Here is an 18,294-nt window from a genome sequence, read left to right as displayed (position 1 = left end):
GTCCTGGTGTATTTCAGGCTTGTTTGTAATTAACAGTCCCACAATATGGATAATGCCCCGCATGTTTCCCCTAGTTAATATTGATATTTTGGTTATCAAGCATTTAATTTAAAAAAGCTTGTAGCTTCTACCTGGGCTTCCTTGTCACAGGAAAGAAAGATCAAATTATTTTACAACAGTGGCTATTTGCATTAAGTGTAAAAAAGCGATAGAGGCTATTTACACCAAGTAAAAATAGCATATTTTCTTAGCGATAGATGCTATTTACACTAAGTTAAAACAGTGATACATGCAATGGATTCTATTTACAGTAACTGAAAATAGTATTTTTTAGCGATGCGCCATTACACTAGAGATGCACTGATTGACTGGCCAGGGACCGGAATTATCCGGTTTTCTGCATGATCAGCCCGGACCAGCCGATCAATCTGCCGATTCTGAGCCGTTCCGTTTTGATGTCACACTTACTGATAATGTATTTTTGTCGAGCCAGATGAGGCTTGCGCAGCTTGAGTGAGTATGCAGAACTACTTGTGCAGAAATCAAAACAAATGAGCGCAACAGCACTCATAGAAAGTTATGCATACTGTGGTACAAAAAATTATATTTATACTATACGATTTAAGTAAGCAACATTACACAATTTTTCCCCGAATAGCAATACGAATGCAAAGTGACAATGATTTTATACAATAGTTCAATAAACAAGAAGTTAAAATTAAGTGACTTACATTTTAGACACAATATTGACTGTTTTTGTTCAATTTCGCTGACAAAAATAATGAATCCATGTTTTTGGACGAATCAAGTGAGTCAATGATTCAGAAACCCACTTGCCTCATTTCTGAAAGAATCTGCCGTTTGAACGAATCATTTGAATGAATGACTAAATGACTCACAGTCCGCCACCTACTGGTGGTTTGGTTTCATGTTTAAAAGTATCATTGCATTTTCCCCAACATTTCTTATTTGTATGTTAAAAAAAAATAAAATTATATATACTATTTATTTCTTTTTTATTTTGCATTGGGAAAAAAAATCTGCAAAAATTACGGAAATTGGTCAGGAAAATTGCAATCGGTGCATCTCTAATTTACAAATAGCTTTAGATTCTATTTAAACTATGTTAAAATAGCATGATTTTCTGCTATTTATAATATTTATGTCAAAAAGTGGCAATTATCTGCACCTTAGTATTGCAGTATATTATAAAACTGTATGCAATAATAACGTATTGAGTGTAAATTATAATTTTAATTGAAATTATTAAATAGATGCGACCTTATTGGGACAATAAAGTCCTCCCCAATACACCTACCCAATACTTTATTTTCAACTTTTTCTTTTTTCATTTTTATTGAAAATAATGCCTTTCCAATGTGATATGAGATTTGAAAACAGTAAAAAAAAAAAAAGCAAATGTCGGATTCGAACTCTAGTCAATCGTGCCAAAAATGACTACAGCACACAAATTACCATCTAGGCCACTAGAGCTATTGTTCTGAATTTTTCACACCACAGAAAAATGACATCTGACACATTTTTGTTGCATCCCTAAAGTTTTTAAACATGCTCGTAAATTATTAAACATAGGAGCACATGTGTTCCTTGGGAAAAATAAAAATAAATGTCTTGAAATGCTGCCAAACTGTAACTTTCGAAACTAGTTTGTTATGACTAACGGCGTAATTCATATAGAGCTATTATCTACTGTCTAGTGGCGCCACAGAGTTCTATCTGCAAATCTATCTTGCAATCAATGTCCTTTGCGTGGGTGTTCAAAAACTGTCATGGTCAAAAACAGCTCGAAAATAAATGCATGCAGTATTTTGTTTTCTCTTCTAGCTGCCTCAGAGGGGGGGTTGTGCATTTCCCTTTTTCTTTCTTTTTTTTAAAAATCTATTTTCATCGTGGGTATATGTTGCTTAAGTGACATGCCTCCATCTTTCATGCTTTTTTGGGCCAGAAAATCCCTCTCTCCAAACCAGAGAGGAGCCCAGGGTGCTGAAAGTCAGGCATGCATTGGTGCATCAATGACAAGCACTCAGAAAAATGGGTGAGAGAACGCATGGACATAAAAGAGTCACCGCTGCTCTACGGAGCTTCAGGCAATGGCTGATATAAAGAGAGTGGCTTAAAATGTCTTCTTATGGCTTGCAACGCAAAGCCGCACAAAAGTCTTTCTGCTGCCTCTCTCTGAAGCTGAGCTCTTTGTGTTGGATGTAACCTTCATGGCTGAGCCACCCTGTCTTTGCCAATCTCGTTACAATGTAGGGAGCCGAATAGGATTCGCAGTCAAAGGTTCATTGAGATCTGCCTGTTTTTTCACTTCTCGTCACAGTCCCTGACAGCCTGCCTCCCTTTCCTTAAATACTATATGGTAAAATACTATTAATGTTATCATGAAGTCAAAACTGACCCTATTTGCTTTCCTAATTAAGGTCCCTGGTCGTATCCTGAACAATTCATTGCTTTATATTATTCCAATACTATGCTTTCACAATGCTAAACTGGACACTAGAAAACGTCTGCTATAACTGAAATGAAAAGCTAGCCATGTATATCGCAAAACTGTTACTAAGCTCAGTTTGATTGACCACAAATAGTTACAGTTAGAGCATCTACTGTACCAGTAGGGGCTATAGCCATGCTAACCAGTCAAACCTTGACCCCTTGGTCTTCATAATCTTTAATCTTCAATAATCTCTGCTCCCTATCCACATACTAAACTGGCTGCTGGCCCGCTGGCTTCAATTTTGCTCTTCGAAGAACATGCACAGCCTACTTGTAAAGCATTCAAGACAACTCAAAATGGAGTGTATAAAGAAGTCTCTTATGCTCATTAAAGTTCCATCTATTTGATCCAAAAATACCAGAAAATAAGTAATATTATGAAGTATTATTGCGATTTAAAATAACATGTTTTAAAATATAATTATTTCTGTGACGCAAAGCTGATTTTCATCAGCTATTACTCCAGTCTTCAGTGTCAGGCGATCCTTCAAAAAATTATTCTAATATGCGAAATTATTATCAATGTTTGAAACAGTGATGCTTAATATATTTTTGGAACTTGAGCTACTTTTTTCAGGATTCTTTGATGAACGAAAAGTTAAAAAGAACAGCATTTATTCAAAAACGACATATTTTCTAACAATATAAGTCTTGATTATCACTTTTTATCAGGTTAACACATTCCTGCTGAATAGAAGTATTCATTTCTTTCAAAGAAAGAAAGAAAGAAATAATGTACTGACACAAAACTTTGAATGGTAGGTTATATTGTTACAAAAGATTTTTATTTTAAACGAATGCTGTTCTTTTTTAATGTTTTATTCATCAAAGACTCCTAAAAGTATCACAGGTAAAAAAAACACTGATAATAAATCAGCATATTAGAATGATTTATGAAGAATCATTTGACACTGAAGACTAAAGTAATGATGCTGAAAATTCAGTGTTGAATCACAGGAATAAATTCTATTTTAAAGTATATTAGAAAACCAGTATTTCAAATTGCAGTAATATTTCACAATATTACAGTTTCTCTGCATTTTTAATCATTAATTAACATTATTACACTTAATACTACATTGTGTTCATTTATTAAAATGCTGTGGTAAACATGCCTATTTGAAAGCATTTTTATTCTATTTTACTTTTTTCTATTAAACATTGTATCTGCTCGACAGGAGTTCAAATAACAGTTTCACAGATCGATAAAACACATAAATATAAAAACACATCATTATCAAGGTTTCAAAATCCTTGAAATATAATCAGTGCGGTAGCATGCATCTGCAAACTGCACGTAAATATTATTCTGATTTCAAAAATGGATGAGAATGAAACCATGGGGTGTCAGCATGAAATCACAGATGGCCTTATATTTACTTTTTAAATGCACATTGTTGGTTTTATTGTGCATTATTTATCTGTGCATGTTCTTCCAAAGAAAATAAGTGCCTTTCTTCATGAACCTTTATCAAAATGTAATAACTTGCACCTATTCGGTTTCTTTAGCTGTTTTTACAAATCCCTCTTACTTCTCAGTGCATCTCTTTCAACCACATGTCTCCATTTTGGTATGTAGCTTCCACTTTTTACTATCAAAGCAAGCCCTTCAAACACATTTTTTCTTACTGAAGATATAGAACAACATTCGAAATGGTTTTATTTGTAAATTAGTCACATTACAAAAGTAAAATGGGTTGTGAACAACACGAACAAATTTTAATTTGGCAAGAATAAACTGGCAAGAACACCACAGCTATAAAATAAAAAAAAAAGCCAGATTCATTAAAACAAGAAGAAATACAGCACCAAAGTCATATTTCCGACAGTTCTGCAAGATTTATAAGAAGTAGCTAGGAGTGTGAAATTGCAGTCAGTGTGCCTTAAGCTTTACTACCAAACAAGATCTCACATCGACAGCTGACAAATGCCCAAGGCTGTGAGTTCTGGTGCACTGGACACTCTTTGCCATAGCTGTATCTTAGGCTGACAACAATAAATCCACCACTAATACACTGCAAAGTCCACAGAACCCGCACTTAGAGCCAGAGATCTGCAGAAATTAGCAATAAAAAATAAACACTCGAGTTTAACGCAATGAGGTCCCAGAATGAAACCTTGCCCTTTTTGTGAGGTCACAAAAATACAGTACTAATATCAATACAGGGTTAAATGAGGACCAAAATCAACTAGGTTTTCTATTAAGTCAGATTACTTTAAAAGCATACGACCTGAAAGCACAAAAACTCTGCAAACACTGTTCACTACGTGTAGATGCTAAAACCATTTTGCAGTAACATCTCTAAATAATGATACTTCCATTTGTGAGCACCTTGTTACGCTCTAATAAAAACATGGACACATTTTAGGCGCTCTTCAAATTTAAATGTACCAATACTTAATAATCTGCAGTACTTGAAATCTCATTTAATGACTCATCTACTTGTTACTGATTTATGTAAATGCCACTACTTCAATAAATATGCTTTATCAGATTTATGTTACGGAGGTAAATCTTTTCAATACTTTTAACAATGCTTTTTATTTCAAAAACAAAATAAGATGTTTAAAAAAGGACAAATCATATTTCAGTGTTACACCTCTAGCCCTGCAACAGTGGATTACTGATTCTACTCTGTTCAAATTGCAGCTCGCTGCTCCATAAAGGCCTTTGCTATGGTCCTGTATTACAGCCTAAGCCAAATTACAGCCTGAGTCTTGAACAATAATGGCATCAACAACATAACACCACCACCATTACATCACTATTATAGCAGGAACAATACAAATTCTTGTGCCTCTTCAACTATTTAGCACGGTGCCAGTGATGAGCTGGATTAGGCAATGACTCGACAGAGCCACCCTTGTTTCTGGTTGATGTGTCCCAGCCAGACTGTGTAATCCAACAGAGGCCAAATATATGTCATTTTTAGAGTAAAACTGATGAAGAACTAATTTTCCTGTGTACTATGAAATAGTGCTGGGCAATTTGACCAGAAATCTGTATCGTGTTTTTTTTTTTTTTATAGGATTCTGGCGGTTAGATGGTTTATCACTTTTTTTCCAAACTGTGCCTTCATATAAAAAAGAATTATGAAACAGCTCCAGAACAAACACGCTACACACATGTAGCACTGTAAATTAGAATGGTAAAAACAGAAGGGTCTGACCTTAGCTTTGTGATATTACGCTACAGAAAACATATCTGAACTAAGCAAAAATAGCAGACGGGCTAAATGAGGCGCAAATTCAATCTCTGACAGCAGGTGGCACTTACGGAACAGCGGAGATAGAGCATTTTCTTGGTTACCACTGTAAACAAAGCAGTGCTGAGCTTTGTGTCTTTCCTTCTTCAGTCGATAAGAAATTATATTTCTTGAGGAAAACATTTCAGAAACTATCTCCATATAATGGACTTTCATGGTGCCCCCAAGTTTGAACTATTAAAATGCAGTTTAAATGCAGCTTCAAATGGCTCTAAACCAGTGGTTCTCATCTCCAGTCCTCGGGGCCCATTGCTCTGCACATTTTGTATGTTTCTGAATCTGACACACTCAGTTCAGTTCATGGATCTTTCTCCTAACGAGCTGACGATCTGAATCAGGTGTGGTAAATGAGGGAGACATACAAAATGTGCAGAGCAGTGGGCCTTCCAGCTGAGGAAGAAGGGCCTTATCTAGCAAAACAATCTGTCATTTTCAAAACAAATTGACAATTTATATACTTTTTAACCTCAAACGCTTATCTTGTTTGTAAGTCTGCATGAACTCAGTTTTTTCCAGTTCAATATGGTCAATACAGTTAGGGAATGCCGAAAAACTCCCATCTCGTTTTCTTCCCAAACTTCAAAATCATCCTACATCACTGCAGAAGTACCGACCCAGTGTTTACAAAGTGAACATGCAAAGAAGATCAAATGTCCTTTAAAAAAAAAGGTAAAACAGCAATGTCACTGAGTGTTGAGCGACGTTGAAGAAGAAAACGAGACGGGAGTTTTTCAACATACCCTAACTGTATTGACCCGGATTACACAGACTACGCGTGCGCATCACAGAGACAAGACAAAACGAGCATTTGAGGTTAAAAAGTATATAAATTGCCAATTTGTTTTGTAGCAATCGCTAGATAAGACCCTTTTTCTTCAGCTGGGATCATTTAGAGCCATTTGAAGCTGCATTTTGGAAGTTCAAACTCGGGGGCACCATAGAAGTCCACTATATGGAGAACATTCCTGAAATGTTTTCCTCAAGAAACATAATTTCTTATCGACTGGAGAAAGAAAGCATGAACATCTTGGATGACAAGGGGGTTAGTAAATTATTGTGTCAACACCGGTGCAGGGGAAGACAAGAATGTCTCAGATTGAGCAATTGAGGTGTTCTGTTGTTGGATGTAGTAATGAACATAGCAGTCGTCATTTACTACCGACATCTGAGTCACTGAAGGGCTGATAAAAGGCTGATTTGACATGGCAAAATGGGTGTTTTACACTACCACTGAGAAATTTTAACCAAAGTATGTTATAGACTTCTCATTAAGACCCTAAAGAATCATATCAACTTGTGAAAAATGGTGTTAGGGCTGTGCGATATGGCAAACAATTGGCGATATGACGCATTCTGTGTGAATGGCGCCTAGCGATATGAGCGCATCACACAAGCGGTTAATCATGTGCGGCGAAATGCGCTTGCATTGTTCTTTTCTCTTTACTGTTATTATTGGCATATTGTCAAACTGTCTAATTCTAACGTGTGGTAACATTTCTATTCAAAATCGTGATTCCTCGATTACTAAAAAAGTAAAACTGTGGCAAAACATTAACTTAGAATTAATCGTTAAAATCAGAAAAATCACCCAGCCTTAGTGAATTGTGAGTGTGATTTGCCCGCTACAGTATTGTCTACTTTTTGCGTTCGTCTTCAGCATCTCTGGCTTCAGTTAATGGCTGTTACAGTTGGTTTATTTGACAAGTTAAATAAATAATTGTGTGTTTTTAATAGTTCTAAAAGTTCTACATCCATTAGTCAGAATTGTAAGCAGTTAACAGGGATCTCCTCTCAACTGATGATGCTGTGTACGTTGCTTAGCACTTGTACTATTATGCCATTTTTTTTTAAAATCATACCGTTTGCATTATTCAAACTGGTTTACTGTTTGAACCTGTATATTCCCCAGCACTAAAACAAAATGTAACATTAGTTGTGTTGAAACCTAGCTGCAAAAAATGACCAGTGATGCCTATAAGATAATCAGAAACAGTATATAGATAGATACACAGATAGATAGATAGGTAGATATACACAGAAGTGTATGTACTGTGCGTATTGACCCGCTGTATACACTGGATGTAACTAAAAGACTGTCTGCAACAGTAACACATGCTGTAGCCTGCTGTAACATTTAGACAGGAAGTGCTCATATTTGTGCTCATTTTGAAAAGGGCACTTGTTATATAAAGGCTACTTGGTCTTGATATGCACACTTGCTTTCTTCAGGATAGCGGCCTACATTTTGCAAGTATCACTCCATCATTTTTCCCCTCAGAGACAATGCATTTTTTAAATGTCATTTCTGCACAGCTTGTCTAAATTGTGGGTTTTAGAAAACTCCAGCCCTGGATCCCATATTTGACAAAGAAACGTTCAGTAGCCTTCCGTCAGCCTGTCAAATCAAGATCAGCCGCTGATTCATTATCACGGTCCAGCCATAATTCACATCAAGGCGACTTATCTGACCAGATAAGATGAGATGACAGTCAATCCAACATGGTAATATAATTCAGCGTTTTTTTTATTGGGACAGAATGGCTTTGCTACTTCCCAAACCTGAACCACTAGGAGATGATTATATCATGAATTGCCTCAGGCCTTCAGGACACATTTTTGAGAGCTAAAAATTATGTATTTAGAGTAAAAGGCTCCACATTTCTATCACTGGTAAGACATAAGAGACTGGATTTTGCTTCAGCGCAACAATTTGTCAGAAGCGCTCAGAAAATTGGAGTAATCTCTCATACCTGAGAAGTCGTGTAAGGACACGCAATGGCATGGGGATCGTGTAACCACAGAAGACAGCGAGTTCTATGTAATTTATAGTAGTGCTACCCTCCGAAACGCATATTTCTGCCTTTCTTCAAGGTGAAAATGTGAAATGTACTGTGCAAGTGCTCACAATCAAATCATCAAGCTAAGGATACACAATATATCTAGACCATAGCAGCTACTGACCAATATTAGTATTTTTTTCTTCTTTTTTTCATTTAATGTCTCATTTATTTTTACTGGCCAATATTGGCTAGAAAATGAATGAAATAAATCATAACATTTAATATGGTTACAACACAGTACAAAAAGACTTTCTAAAGACCCTAAGCAGAAAAAATGGTTTGGATTTCCAATGTCAGACATCCAAAATATTAACATATGTGACCCAGGACCACAAAACCAGTCATGAGGGTCAAATTTTTGAAACTGAGATTTATACATCATCTGAAAGCTGAATAAATAATTCAATATTTGGCCGAGACACAACTATTTGAATATCTCAAAACTACCCTCGTTCTAAACTACCCTTTAGAAAGTCTTTTTGTACTGTGCTGTAACCATATTAAATGTTATGATTTACTTCATTCATTTTCTAGCCAATATTGGCTAGTAAAAATAAATCTATGAGACATTAAAAAGCAAACAGCAAAACACAATCTAGATATTGAGAAAATCACCTTTAAAGTTGTTCAAATTAAGTTCTTAGCAATGCGTATTACAAATCAAAAATTACATTTTGATATATTTATGGTGGGAAATTTACAAAATATCTTCATGGAACATGATCTTTACTTTATATCCTAACGATTTTTGACATAAAAGAAAAATTGACCATTTTGACCCATACAATGTATTTTGGCTATTGCTACAAATACAATAAGACTCGTTTTGTGGTCCAGGGTCACATATGACTGCCTGCTGCTCTACATATCTTTCTCTAGCACTAATATGTTAAAATTAAATCTAAAAAATACTGGATCTGAAAGCAAACTTGTATCCACTGCACATTTCATATGCAACAGCAAAATAAACAGCCTGTTTATTTTCAGCAACAGATAAAACATACTAAAAAAATTAATATATGTCTTTTTGTATTTGAGTTGTTGTCCCATGACTATTCTATTTCTGCTGCAATTTGCCAATAGCCCCACCCACACTGAAATCTCACTGGTTGAAAAAACTACTGCACACACTGTAACTGTATTAAACATCATATATATTATCAGTGGCTTTGTTTGTTTCATACTTTGTTTCACACAAAGTATAATTTACAGGTACAGAGTTTTGATCAACAAAGCCTCATTTTGACACAATTACTTGCAGAACATTATGTTATAACTTCAAAACAATTTTAACATCCTGTGCGATTTGAAAAAACTGACACTTTTGAATGTTGTCATTACATATATAGATTCATATGCATGGGTTTTCTAATTCAGTAGGTTTGCTTGTTAGCTCACGCAATATGGCGTTGCACTTGAGTGATGAAGAGTTCCGGTACAAACCCCATGAAACTACCGTTTGACAAAACAGCTCAAATCTGCATAAGAAAGTTAAAATAGCACGGCTGCATCAACAAATGCATTTAGTAGGTTTAGGGTTGGGTTTGGTGTAGGGGATATTTCCAACACGATAAAGCATAAACCTTTAGTGACACTTCCTGGATATTTGAATTCTGAACAGCCGCAATATGTACCTAAATCAGCGTCATAAAAATGCAGCAATATGTGCCTGTAACAACATAATTAAAATGTGCTACGGTCATGCACTGAATGTGTTTTAGCACCACTTTCTAGACATTTTACTTTGAAACTGCTGGGAAACGTGCAGTAAGGTATGTAATTACGATGTTGCAGAAATGTACACAGAAGCATGTATTTTCATGAGCCTGGGTTATGTAATGGTCAGAGAAAGGGTGGAATATTGTAATGAAAAAATAAAATTTAAGACAATTATAGTGTTTTTGAGCATTGGAAACATATTTACTAGCATTAGAAGTGGACCTCAGGGGAGGAAAATGCATAATCAAAAATACCCAATATGGCTGCTTTAATGTTATGAAAATCTGTGTTATAACTTCAATATTTTTTTATGTAAAAACCATACACCAGCATAACTGCTTATTTGTGACCAGCTTTCTTTCTTTTAAGACAGATTACATCATAATTTCTCTCAGAGGCACACACACTCGAGTTAACCATTTTATCATCTAACCAAACTTTAATCTCAAGCCGTAGGCTTTATTCCTCATGGACAGAAACCTCTTGTTTGTTTTCCAAAGCATAAAGTAGTAGAATGTTTTTAGCACCATCTGAACTCCCCAGAAGATTGTCTTAGATTTCTCATAAGCACTTCAAAACACACCCATGTGGTTTGGCAGCACTTTGCTGATTAAACAATTTGCCCGACATGGCCATCATTAAAGCACATCATATACGACATCTCTATCTGACATCTTAAGTTTACAAGAGGGAAGAACTATCACGGCGCACATTAAGGGTAAATAATAAAACCGGAATCACAGCACCAGCAGTTCCATAAATGCCTTATCATGTTATGCTCCGCTAATGAAACCCACAATTACCCATATTCCCAAAGGAATATGTTGCACCATGATTGCATAAGAAACAACAGACAATAGGTCTGTAACACAGTTAGAAATAGCAGATATGGGATACAGTTCAGTGAATCTGAACTAATTCAGAGGCACAGATTATTAGAGACAGATGTGTTGGTTATTAAACCACCCACAAACTAATTTTCACCTTCTTTTTATGTGCTTAGATAAATAACGCACTAACCAGTGCACTAACAAATAAGTAATATGGTGTTGCCATGTTTCATATAACATACGAAGAGTTCAGATGCAAAAGCCTCTAAATCCATCTGACGTATTTATTTAAAATGAGCATTTCTTTCTGGCTAGGTGTATAGATTTCTACGTTAGTACTGATACTTCTGACTGGGCTGAGGCTGGAATTTAGCGAGTTTGAAGTAAAAGTATTTGATGGACATATAATATGTGTCATGAGCATTCACTCAGTATTATTATCTCATTTTTGAGATGGCTTTTAGCTGGTTTTGCATCTGAACTCTTCATATATAACATTACACATCAACATTATAAAATAAATACATACCATTGGTAATCATTCAGTATCATAGCATGCATTACACGTATCATAATACTACCATTGCTTTTCCATGGTACTGCCATTGTTACAATTCCAACCAAAAATGCTTTTATACGACTGATTTGATTTTTTAAGGCTGTTAATCCAAAAAGAAAAAAAGTCATAATTTTAATGTGTCTGTAACCCTGAAATCTGAAAATAAAAGCGTCTCACAAGTCCATTCACATAACTGGACATTAATGCATAATAAAAAGGCACAATGGCAGTGTTATTAAAATGAACGATAGCGCTGTTTGTAGCCAGTCTACTTGCAATCATGTATGAGGATCATTACATGAAGCTGAGGAGCTTAAAAATACAGCTCGGAGACATTAAGTGCTAGTGATAACAGCAGAATAAAAGAAGAGGACTGATTTAATAGGAACTTTTTTAAACACGCTGAATACCGAACGTACCCTCGCTCAATATTTTGCATATTTGCCCAAACAATAGCTTTAGTCCCATACAAAAAGCATAACAAACCGACCCCAAAGTTTTGATTTCACAACAATTCCTGTAGAAGCTTGGAAGTGGGGGAAAAAAGTGTACTACACTGATGCCCCTCCACTATTCTTAACCTCACATTTTCACCTGTCTTCAAAAATCACTCAGTTTCTTCAAGGCAATTTCTCACAAAACACACTTTTTGAGGGTTTCCTTTAACTTCATCTGATCCCAGTAACAATACAGCTTTACCTTACTCAGTTATGGTCCTGAACCCTTAAAAAAGTGTTTCCGCTTTTGAAAAAAAAGTGCAATTGTGTGAAAGAGTCCTCTGTGCTATTATACACCGCTGTCAGCTTTCCTGAACTTCAAGCCAATTTGGAACAATGTGTTAAAACGAAAGCGAGATTTTGCTTTTTGCCAGCGTTTATGTCTTCAGTTTAGCCTTTTAGCCATCAGTGCTAAACACTGTGAACGCTATTAATAAACCATCGGACCCAGGGCTTTGTGCGCAAGTGCATTCAATACACCCTTTTCACACACTCTCGAGAGGTATCTGAGATATAATAATTTCTAGCACCAGAGGGATTGTTTTTCCTAATTGACAGCCATCTTAGATCCATTAGTACACTGCTGTCAGTATACCCGGCTTTGATCTGTGATGTCAGCTGGATCAATTTCAATGCTTGGCAAATATGCAAATAATTCCGTAGCAGAGACGTGTCAAAGGCACTCAGCATATGCTTGCGCTAAGACACTGGCTGTCTCTCGATAAAAAGAAAGAAGGGGGTGGAAGAGAGCGAGGGAGAAAAAAGAAACCGACTTTAAGATTTCACAACGGCTAGATGGGGAGGGGGAAAAAAAATCATCTTAATATGACACAAGAGGCTTACAAGTCTCAGCATGCACACGGGCGAAAGAAGTATCATGGGTCCACAGCCTCTCTGTGCATAATAATGTTTTGAAAAATCGCACGCCGCTGTTTGCTTTTAAAAACCTACAGAGTGCAGCAGCAAAAGGAGAGTCTCTTACTGGAGGCGCAAGGCGGGTGACAGAGAGCATTTGTCTTTATTTGCCGGGCTTCACCCTGGTTTACCGCACGGTCTGCTGGGAGACGAGAACCCTTAGATTAGACGCTAACGGACTTCTTAGGACACTGTCCAAAATGCAATTTTGCCCGGCGTGAGAGTGGCCAGCTGTGTCGAGCCCACATGTAAATGACGGCTTTGTTGCTTTATAACTTGGGCCGCCCACTGCATTTGCTCTATGTAAAGTAAGTTGGAGTCGCTTAGGAGGATACAGTAACAACATGAAAGTCCCGAGGGGTCTACATTTCCCTGAAGAAAGCAACATGGTGTAAATCTCCTAGCAAAGACAACAAGTATTCAAAATACTAGATCAATCAAAACACTTAAAGGGACAGTACACACATAAATGGACTGAAAAGAAGGTCAGAATTTGCTAGTAAATTTCAGTAACATACAAAGAAAAAGCAAGTAACACACTGAATCAAATGTGAAATGTTTAAATAGAAAAACTGAAATATTATTTTCTTAAAGGAGAAATCCACTTGAAAACAAAGATTCACATGTAATGTACTGACCCCCTTGTCATCCAAGTTGTTCGTGTCTTTCTTTCTTCAGTCGTAAAGAAATTATGTGTTTTGAGGAAAACATTTCAGCATTTTTCTCCATATAATGGACTGCTATGGTGCCCCGATTTTGAACTTCCAAAATGCAGTTTAAATGCGGCTTTCACACGATCCCAAATGTGGCTGTAAACGATCCCAGCCTAGAAAGAAGGGTCTTATCTAGCATAATGATCTAGCGTACTTTTTAATGTCAAACACTTGTCTTGTCTTACTCTGCCTGGACTGTTTTTTTTTTCGGAACTTGACAGTTAGGGTATGTCGAAAAACTCCCATCTCATGTTTCCCTCAACTTTAAAATCATCCTATATTGCTGTTTCACTTTTTTGTTAAGGGTGTTTGATCTTTGCATGTTCACTTTGCAAAGACTGGGTCGGTACTTCTGCAGCGATGTAGGATGATTTTGAAATGATTTTTGAAGTTGAGGAAGAAAACACGGTTGGAGTTTTTCAACATACCCTAACTGTCTTGAGGCAGAATACACAGAGTTCAGGGAGAGAAAGGCAAGATGAGCGTTTGAGATTACATTTTTTTTTAATGAAAGTAAGCAATTGTTTCACTAGATAAGACCCTTCTTTCTCAGCTGGGAACGTTTACAACCGCATTTGGGATTGTTTAAAGCCGCATTTAAACTGCATTTTGGAAGTGCAAAATCAGGGCACCATATCAGTCCATTATATGAAGAAAAACGCTGAAATGTTTTCCTCAAAAAACATAATTTCTTTACGAGCTTTTTGACCCTGCTTGGACAACAACGTAACTGATACTTTCAAGGCCTAGAAAGATAGTAAGGGCATTGTTAAAACAGTCAATGTGACATCAGTGGTTGAACCTTAATTTATGAAACTACATGAGTACTTTTTGTGCGCAAAAAAACACAAAAATAATGACTTTGTTCAACTCCTATTCTAGGACTTGAACGTGGTACTTGTGTTGCTGGCTATACAGGGTCAGAAAGCTCTCGAATTTCATCCAAAACATATTAATTTGTGTTCTGAAGATGAAGGTCTTACGGGTTTACAATGACATGAGGGTGAGTAATTAATGACACATTTTTCATTTTTGGGTGAACTACCCCTTTAAATAAAAGAATTGACATTTTGTCAGCTTGTGTTTATAATGGTACCCATTTCAGATCTGCATGCTTCCTGTAAAAGCTGACTATTAATTTTATAATTAGTAGTATTTAAATGGTTTCACAAGTTTCAGCAGAGTGATCACAATCCCTGCTAACACTTCTACACAAGAAAGTTACAATTAATGTCACCATATTTTACTTATCAGTCGCCTTTGCACGTCTCAAGTGAAAATGAAGTGTAAAATGAAAACGACCTGTAAAACTCTTCAGCCTTGACCCACACACACATACCACTCATATCACTAACTTTACTTAGAAATAAGGAGGAAAGTATATGCTATATAGAATCGGCCTTGCTGACAGATTTTCTCAGAGCTTCCACCAGCAGACACTATCCATTGAAATTTTTATGAAATGCAACCACCCCAGAATCTTTTTAATGTCACTTGCACTACATCACTTCTGACAGGCCGCCATAAGAACACACTCGCTCCCGCGCTCATACTTTTGTCTTGATAACGCTGGTAACTGTGTCAGTGTATATATCAAAGGCCATCCAAAATGGTTTCAGTTCTCCGCCTAATGCCAAAACATTATTATCCAAAACAATAATTACGCAACATATTCTCCCATCAGCAGTGTTTTGACATTAGATGTTAGCCTGATTTGCACAAATCTCATTTGCATGCATGCATACAATCACACTGAATTTATCTCTAATGTATTGTGACATGAACACAAACCAGGTTGCTTGAAAGAAAAGCCTGCACTGTGAGCGAAGGATAATCACACAACATGTCCTGCATTGTTATAGCCTGACCAGTGATTAACATTGAATATGATCCATATAAAACCTCATCTGCTCGGCCACCAGACGAGATGAGATTGTACTCAACGCAGGGAGCTGCAGTCTGTGATGCTGAGCGACAGATGCTAGATAAGTCTATCCGACCACATATACAAATGAAGTCTACAACTTCAGTTTTATTTAGATCGCTCGTCTTTGCCTACAGAATCCTGAATATTGTGAGCCATGCAGCGGCTATATCAATAACGAGGAGCAAAATATAAGAAATCTATGACTTTTAACATGTGATGCAGAAAGCAAATCCTTCAAGGGAAATAAATAAATAAATTCCGAGTGGTTTATGGAGTTTGTGGACAGCAATAATCAGTAAATCCGGCCGGATTAAGTGATGGAGGGACAGTGAGAGCGGATTAATAAACATCTGCGGAGGCACTAGTCTCCAACATGACGCTCTCTAACCGAATCAAACCCAGAGCATATCAGATCATTAACCCCAGCGCAACATGTCTCAAAGCATCGGTAATGCACACCCGTCCTGACGTTAATGCGCTCTGTACACAACCCAACACAGCTGTTTCAGTAAGTAAGATCAATTCGAGCAAGCTTCGAAAAGTCAACAGTGATGATGACTTTCACAGCAAACATCAAGATGATTGTCACTTTCACTTGATTAAAAGTGACAAGCATTTACTTTCTGAAATGAATAACTAGTCTTAGTATATACAGAAAAAATAACATATATATACTAATATATTTTATTCAACAACAAAAACACAGGTGAAAAGTCACGTGATAGGAGGCAGTGCTGCCACGTGATTGGCTGATCACACTGTCAGCTGGATAATGTTATCATAACAGGTGCACAAACCGGCCCAAACGTGTCAAACTAGACAAAATGGCCAGACTCATTACAGAGTAAACAACTCACCACACATATCATTTCTGTCATGAACTTGAGATGACAATGCAAAACCATCTGTGAGTGATACAGTTTTTAGGGAAAAAACTAAAGGTACACTTCTGTGTCTGTCGCCATCATGACACCTGCAGTGCTTACTGAGAATTTGATAAATAATAATCCCAAAGACGGTCACTTTTAGTGACAACGGCCAAACAACATACTGAATTCAGAAACATATTCAAAGTATTCTTGCTAGTTACTGCAATACTAAAATGAATTTTGAAACAATGCAAAACTTTTTAAAAACGTTATTCATGAGAACTGGTTTTATGCATGTAATCACAGCACATAAAAAAAGAATTAAATAAAAATAATTAAAATAAATGACAGAATGCTGTAATAAAATGTATTTTTTATTACTTAATTTACAATATTGTAAGGTATATAATTTTCCATATACCAAATGTGCCCAGTAAACATAACACTAATACAAGATTGGAACACAATGCAGAGAAAAGACTTGCACCACATCACTACAGATATATATATATATACTGTCAGTTCAACTAAATGATAATTCTACTACTCTGTTGCTGCTACTAGTAGCCTGCTACTACTCTAATAGTCTTTCCAAGTAATCATTTTGTTCATTACTGTATATATTGTCTACTATTCTATTGCTATTACTACTACATCTTCTGTCACTAGGACTACTACGCACAATTACAATGTTAAATAGTAATAAATTCATCTATCGCATGCATAGAATCGTCTTCTAATAAATCTAAGCAGCCGTCAAAGTAAGCATGTGTCCCTTCTCTAAGTAAAATACGTCGCTAACCAAAAACACAAGGCGAAACGTGCACCGGAATACTCACTCTCCGCATATGTTTGAAGTGCAGATAGAGCAGCAATATAAAGCCGAGTTCAGCGTGACGGAGCGATGCACAGCTGATAACTAAAGACGCACTTACTGTGATACATCGAGTCTCTTCCTTTCCTCAGAGTGATGCGGGCTCTCTGCGAGACGCTCACTGAAGCGAGCATCCGAATAACACAGAGCGGATCTCCAAAAAGTGCCGCTTAATGGCAGAATATGTGAGCGCCAGCGTTCAGCTGGAGATATCGCGCTATCCACACACGGTCCCCGCTGATTCCTGCATTAGATCAACATGAGTCCGCGCTGCTCGTGTGGCACGGGGTGGGCACCTCCCACATACTGTGCTGGAGGGCTCCCAAAGTGTCACACAAATCACATCATCTTTGTGTCACGAAGGGCTGAGGCTTTGACATTCGGGATACGAGGACACAGCTGATATGGCAGAAACGTAAACTTGCAGTAAAATGTGCCCATTTATTATTCATTTTGCTTTCGAGAGGGCGGGATGCTTATACTGCAAAGAATAAAAATATGCACTGTAAAAATTAATAAAAGACTGCTTCATAACAGATACTGTAAACGTAATTTTACTGTAAAATAAAATAAGAACTATAAATACACTAGTGAAAAATAAATATGCTAAAAAGTATTTGAAATACATTTATTTCGTAAGTATACTACAAACATATTTACATATTTAAGTATGTAATAAAAATACCCTGCAATTGTACTTTTAAATTTACTTTTCTAAAGTATGCTAAAGTGGAACAATTACTTTTCTGCTTAATGCACTTTAATTGTGGA

The 18,294-nt window shown here is 36.5% G+C and overlaps 1 protein-coding gene across 2 annotated transcripts in view; it reads right to left on the bottom strand.

Annotated features, from left to right (window-relative positions):
- Nucleotides 1-17,914, bottom strand: part of cntn4 (contactin 4) — a 192,820-nt gene extending 174,906 nt beyond the window's left edge. The window contains exon 1 of one of the 2 annotated variants that reach the window (XM_051112477.1): nt 17,585-17,914. The gene's annotated coding sequence lies outside the window, so the exon portion shown is untranslated. Of the gene's footprint in view, nt 1-17,488 lie in introns of both variants that reach the window. The other variant, XM_051112478.1, reaches the window with a different exon arrangement.
- Between the last annotated feature and the right edge of the window lie 380 nt (nt 17,915-18,294).

This window comes from Labeo rohita, chromosome 6 (genome assembly GCF_022985175.1).
Source record: "Labeo rohita strain BAU-BD-2019 chromosome 6, IGBB_LRoh.1.0, whole genome shotgun sequence".
Lineage (NCBI taxonomy): Eukaryota > Metazoa > Chordata > Actinopteri > Cypriniformes > Cyprinidae > Labeo > Labeo rohita.
This window is presented reverse-complemented; position numbering and strand designations above follow the sequence as displayed.